Source organism: Phyllostomus hastatus, unplaced genomic scaffold (genome assembly GCF_019186645.2).
Source record: "Phyllostomus hastatus isolate PE091 unplaced genomic scaffold, TTU_PhHast_1.1 phas_contig_1, whole genome shotgun sequence".
In the NCBI taxonomy this organism is placed as follows: Eukaryota; Metazoa; Chordata; class Mammalia; order Chiroptera; family Phyllostomidae; genus Phyllostomus; species Phyllostomus hastatus.
The window spans coordinates 33,873,716-33,880,530 of NW_025333498.1; positions in this window are offsets into that span (position 1 = coordinate 33,873,716).

The window sequence follows — 6,815 nt, forward strand, 5'->3', positions numbered from 1 at the left end:
TAAAGAGAGGGGACAGGAGGGAGAAACAGGGAGAGAAACATTGATCCATTGCTGTTCACACATGCCAAACCGGTGACTGGGGCCACAACATATACTCTGATGGGAAATCGAGCCAGTGACCTTTCAGTTCACATTCTGGCACTCAATCCACTGGGCCACACCAGCCAGGGTTCCTCATCTTACTCTTTGATAACCCTCATGCTAACTCTCATCATGACCCTGACCCTCAACAGAACTGACATATACATTCACACTACTGTAAATGTGACTCTGACCCTCAACTGATTCTGACACTAAGCCTGAGTTAGACACTAATGATCACACTCACACAGTACAGAATCTGAATGTTAGTCTTATCCCTACCCTGCCCTGATGATCACACTCACACAATACAGAATCTGAATGTTAGTCTTATCCCTACCCTGCCCTGACTCTGATTCTGATTCTGACACACTGACTCTGTCCTTGATGCTCACACTTATCCTGACTCTGATTTTTACTCTCACACTGACTCTGTTCATGAAATACACCTGAAGGCCAAATGCAAAGTCAGGATTAATGTTATAGTAAAGTTCAAGGTTAGGATCAAGGTCATGGTAATAGTGAGGGTCACTGTGAAGGCTGAGTAGAGTCACAGTGTCAGAGCCAGTTTTAGGACAAGGATCATGGTAGAATTCAGACTCAGTGTCAGGCTGTGGTCAAGGCCAGGACACTGATCATGATCAGATCCAAGCTCTGTGTCAAAGAGAGGGTAATGGACAGGCTTAGTGTGAGGGTCAGGGTCAATGTCATGGTAAGAATGAGCTTCAGGGTCACAAGTCAGGGTCAAAGTGTGTGTCAGTGTCAAAATAACCATCACAGTGAAGGGTTTATTTTCAGAGTAAGCTCAGCAGCTGGTCAGGTACAATGTCAGCATTAGTGTCAGACTGAAGTTAGAGGTCAGAATCAGGATGAGGGTGAGTGTACTATTATGGCCAGCGTGAGGAGGATAGTCAGGATCAGGCTGAGAATCAAGGTTACTCTTAGGGTCATTGTGAGAGTCAGGATCAGAGTGAGCACCCAGTAAGGGTGAATTTATGTAGGAGGCTTAATGTCAGTTTCAGAAACAGCATGAAAGTTAACATCAAGGGAAGGTGAGAGTGTGGGATCACTTGCTTAGGGGATAGTCAGGGTGAGGGTCAGAGTCTGGGTGAGGCTCAAGTTGACTATCAGTGTGAGAACAGTCAAGGTATGATAAGAAAAAAAAAGAATTGTGGGTAAATGAAAAATTAGTTTTATTAACCCTGGCTGGTGTGGCTTAGTGGATTGAGTGCCAGCCTGCAAAACAAAGGGTCGCCAGTTTGATTCCCACTCAGGGGTTGCAGGCCAGGTCCCCGGTAGGGGGCATGTGAGAGACAGCCACACATTGATGTTTCTTCTCCTCTCTTTCTCCCTCCCTTCCCCTCTCTAAATAAAATAAATTAAATCTTTAAAAAAATTAGTTTTATTAATGCAATGTATTAAAGGTTTTCTTTATTAAGTTATATAAAATATATGTCCATGTGTTCAGTGTCTCAGTGAGGCATGTTGCTGAAGGAGATATAACATAATATTTGAACATAGATCTATGAAGTCTGTCTAGAAGGTATCCAGCCATGTAACATGATAGAGACATTTATTGAAAAAATACAATAAATAAGAAACTTTGTACATAGGCCAATGATACCTCAGTCCCCTTCTAAGTAAGCACCTTGGGACCTCACACAGTTCTCCCAATCACCATCAGCTGCCCCATCATATTTTCTGGAATCTCATCAATGGTCTGAAATCTCTTCTTTTTCAAAGGTGATTTTATTTTTGAGAAAAGTGAGAAGTCTCAGGTTGCCAAATCTAGGATGTAAGGGGATTGATCAAAGTACCTGTGTGATTTGATATTTCGCCAAAAATATCTGCACAAGATGTGATGCATGAGCAGGCACATTGTTGTGACAAAGCTGCCAATCACCAGTTGCCCATAGCTGTGCCCTTCTGAATCATACAAATAGTTTGCATGGAGGAATGTTCAGGCTTAACTAAAAATTTAATGAAGATTCATTGCTCTACTCACTCAGTCATTTTGAATGCGACAGCCACACAGTGCACATGCTCACTCAACAATGTCTATCACCCCCACTGACTAGTACAGTGAAGTCATCATTGTTCACATATGCTCATTCCAGTCCATTCTCCTTGACTGCCAGGTTACATTGATGCCATGCAAACCATTCTCATTATATTAAGAATAACTAGACTTTTTCTAGACAAACCTTGTATACCTACTGAAACAAATGTGACAGTCAAAAAAAAACATAGCTATTTACATTTTATCTAAAAAAATCCAGGATGTTGAGGCATTAATGTTTTACTTTTTAAAATTTATTTATCTGGGCATTTAGTTTTATTTTTCCATCTGCATTTCAAACTTTAGAACATATGTTGATATACACATGCAGAGGCAAAAACACAAAAATACTTCGGCATTACTCAAAGTATTAAATTAGTCAAAGGGTTAGCATAGTCATTCACCTTTTTTCAGTCCCGTGGGCAAAGATTGCATTATTTAAGGAAAAGAGAACGAAGAGCTGAGCAGTAAGTGGGTGATTCAGAGCTGCATAAATACCCCTCCTGGAGTATTCAGTCAAACTCTTATCCTTCATCAGATTTAGGACAGAGAGTAAGAATTATATGGACAATTTCCCCATCTTGCTGCCTTGCCACCTGTCCTAAAGTAATCATTATTTTTCTACAACAATTGCATTGTGGAATCTTCATTAAGGAGCAAGACATTACTTGGAACAATTATACTGGCATTGAAACTGTTGGCACAGCAAAGCACATTATTCACGAATCCCGCATGTTCCACATATGCTGGTCCCATTGCAGGTAAAACCAGAAATCTATAGTTTTACTCTGATATGAGAGCTTAGAACCAAAGACTAGTAAATCAGGTAAATCAAGACAAATATCAACATAAGATAGGGAGCAAAAAGTCAAGACCATTTGAAGTTTTCTTTATTGTTGGAAGCAATTGGAGAACTGGATACTTTCACTTTACCAATGAATTTATTGACCACAGTTCTGTTTAAAAATTACCATTTAAATTTTATTCTTTTCCTTTGTAATCTGCTGTCAGCAGTTACAAATGCCTGTTGAAATTGCTCATAACCACTGAACTGAGCGACTTTCTGTGTTTGACAATATAATAATGTCACACTCTACTAACTCTACCCAAGAATTAAAAAATAATTTTAAATGATACACATACTAGGTAAAAATATCAGGCCAGTGTTCACTTCATTCCTTGTTCAGTAGCATGCAATCAATACCTGCAACTAGGGTATATGATCATTATGAAGAGCTCTGAAAAGAGATATTTAAGCAATTAGAAGATAACTGTGCTTATGTGTCATTATTCAATAATAGAATCAAAATAGTAGATTTTTTCAAGGTATTGTTATATTTCCTGGCATATCATTTACTTATTTTGTTTATATTCTGTTTGCTTCTGTTTGGCTCTGAATTAAAAGTAAAAGCTGCATGATGAGCAGAGGTTATTTCCTATATCTAAAATCTCCTCCGATCCTATGAATATATTTTTCTTAAAACCTTGAAATGTTTAATCATTAATTTTAAAGCTCCTAATGTCCACCAGAAATGTATGGGATAATTGTGGCAGACTGATACTGGAGAACACAGATCAGTACAGGAGAAATGGTAAGGTGACATGTGTCATATTTACATTATTTTGTCATTGAGAAATTCCTTTTTGTCTATGGAGAAAGACAGAGTGTTCTAAATCAAATATCATATTTTAGTAGGCAGTATAAAGTATTAGAAGAAAGCTTCCCATAATGTATTTCTAGGAGAAATGGAAGTCTACTTCTGTCTTTCAAAGAAAATAGGAACTTCATTTTAAAAATAATCCACCAAATTATTATTTTATTAGTGACAATTGTCCTGCCCAGAAATGGAAGCAAAAGCTAACACATTTTCTAATAACCATGCTTTTCCAGGCTTACGTTAAAAATATTGACAAATGTAGGTGAAATAAACTTTGCACTCAATAGGATGACTGTTATAAGAAACACGGAAAATAAGTGTGGGCAAAGCTGTAGAGAAATTAAAACCTTGTGCTCTGGTAGTCTGAATGTACAATGATGCATCCACTTTGGAAAACAGTATTACAATTCCTCAAAAATTAAAAATAGAGTTACCATATGATCCAGCAATTCCACTTCTGAGCATATATTCGGAAGAATTGAAAGAAGGTACTATATCTATGTTCATGACAGCATTATTCGCAGTAGACCAAAGATCAAAGCCCAAGTATGCACTGATAGATGAGTAGATAAACAAACTGTAATATATACATATGTGGCATATTACTCAGCCTTATAAAGGAAGGAAATTCTGACAAATGCTACAACAGGGATGGAACTTGAAGACATTATGCTGAGTAAAATAAAACAGTTACAAAGGGACAATATATTGATAGCAGCTATATTCATTTTTGTTCTTTTAAACTATATATATTTTAAATTTTGTTTCTAATAAGATTGTCTAATAAACAATTAAAAGAAGGAAGAAAGCAACAAGAGAAAGAAAACTGTATTTTACTTGCAAAATGCTGACATCCTTATAAATATGGACTGTTTGGAAATCGCATCTTAGGCACTTTATGGCCTTATTTCCCAATTCAGAGTTTCTTTTCTGAAAATAAGACCCTCTACCAAACTTAACAATGAGCTTTATGCAGTGCCATCTTCAGATTTACTTAGCATATGCTTACCTTCTTTTTCCAGGGATTAATGTGAGAGATGTTAAATGTGAGGTCTCACACCATTTCTTCAGCATTCCTCTTGAGCACTCCCCTTTATTCTTTGGGAGTGATCATTACCCTCTTTTTCTTTATCTCTCAGCTTGACTTTAATCCATAGCTCTGTTTCAAAGAAATATTGACAGCCTTTTTCTGAGAGATAATGATTCTGTTTAACATCTTTGTAGTTGCCATGCAATACCCTCTTTAAAATGCATTGTGTATATCACACAATACCACAGACACATTGAATCTTATTATGCTATGTTTTTAATGCAGGACTTAATGCCCAGCCACTGGATCCTTATTACAACTACTTTGTCATTACTTTGTCATTGAGAAATTCCTCCAGAATTCCTCCAGAATTCCTCCTTCTCAATTTGTCATTGAGAAGTTCTCTCCAGATGGGAAGGTAAAAGAATTTCAAAGTCATTCTGAGGGAATGAATGGCACTACTCTGGTAACTCTCCTGGGGATGCCACAACCAGGTCCTGAGTAGAATTGCTCTTGAGTGGGGCTGATGCTGAACATTTCAGAGAATTACAGTATCTGTTAAACTGGGTTTGTGAAGGGTAATCATAAATTATGGACTTGGTTTTGAGAACCTGGATTGAGGCTGTGTGTAGACACAGGCTTTGAGAAATAAAGCAGTTAAACAACTTGAACAGTGCTTTTAATTACCTGTAGTTCTTAGTTTTCATTAGCATAGGCAATTAGAGAGGATTTTTCAGCATGAAAATCAATCAATCAACAATTCTATTACATTCTGTATTTTTAAACCAAAAATGAATTCATATTTCAAATCTTATCTTTTTAAAGCAAAGTCATATAGTAGTTGTTATTGTATTTAAGGCCAAATACCACAAGTATGGTTTTTTTTTTATCATTTTCTTAACACTATTTGTATCATCATTACATTTTTCAGGGCTCTTTTCTGTGCTGAATTGTTAGGGGTGAAAATTCATCTCCAACATTCTTCCATTCTAAAAGTACTTTGCCCTGGCTGGCCCCTCCATACAGAAACCTATTTTCCTATGTTCTAAAACTTTCCTTCTTTTTTCAAATTTCAATGTCAACATAACTTTTCTGTGTCTCATTCTGTTATCTCCTGTTTTAGTGAAAAACAGCTAATCTGATGTACTCAAATGCTACTTAGTTCATGAGACTCCATGGTAAATGTTATTTGTCTATGCTAAAATACAACCTAGACTGCTATGAGATAACAAATTAACCTAAAGAAATGTCTGTTATCTTTGGGATTTAATACACTCTTTTCTAGCTTAAGGAAGAAATATTTTTCTTTAGTTAGCTGGTTGTTATTATCCCTTCATGCTTTGCTGCTCAGTGCGTGGACCTCAGACCAACAATGTCAGCATCATTTGGAAGTTTCTTAAAAATACAGGCTATTGGGTCAGGGCAGGTAGTTCAGATGCTTGCAGTATTGTCCCCATATGTCAAGGTTGTTGGTTTAATTCCCCATTAGGGCACATACAAGAAGCAACCAATGAATACATAAATAAGTGGAATAAGAAATTGGTGTTTCTCTTTCTTCCTTTCTTTGCCTAAAATCAATCAATGAAAATTAAAAATATGGTGTCTGAATTTTGTCTAACCACTAAGCTGTACACCTGAAACCCACAGAAAATAAAACTGGAAAAAAAACATTAATTAAAAGAAATACAGGTTCTCTGGTCTCCCCCTAGACCTAATGAATAGTTCTCTGAATATTAGCAAGATTTCTAGGGATTTATGTGCACATTAAAATTTGATAAGTGCACTTTAAACCTTACCATACTAATATTTATATGTGAATATTATACATACTGTAAATAATAGTAAGACCCGATATTTTGAGTGTTTCTATCTACAGGCATTGTGATAAGCACCTCACCATAACTCTGACATAGGTACTACCAATATCCCAATTTTGCAGATTAGGTGCAGAGCCTGAGAGGTTCCATAGCTTGTTTCATTTCCTAGT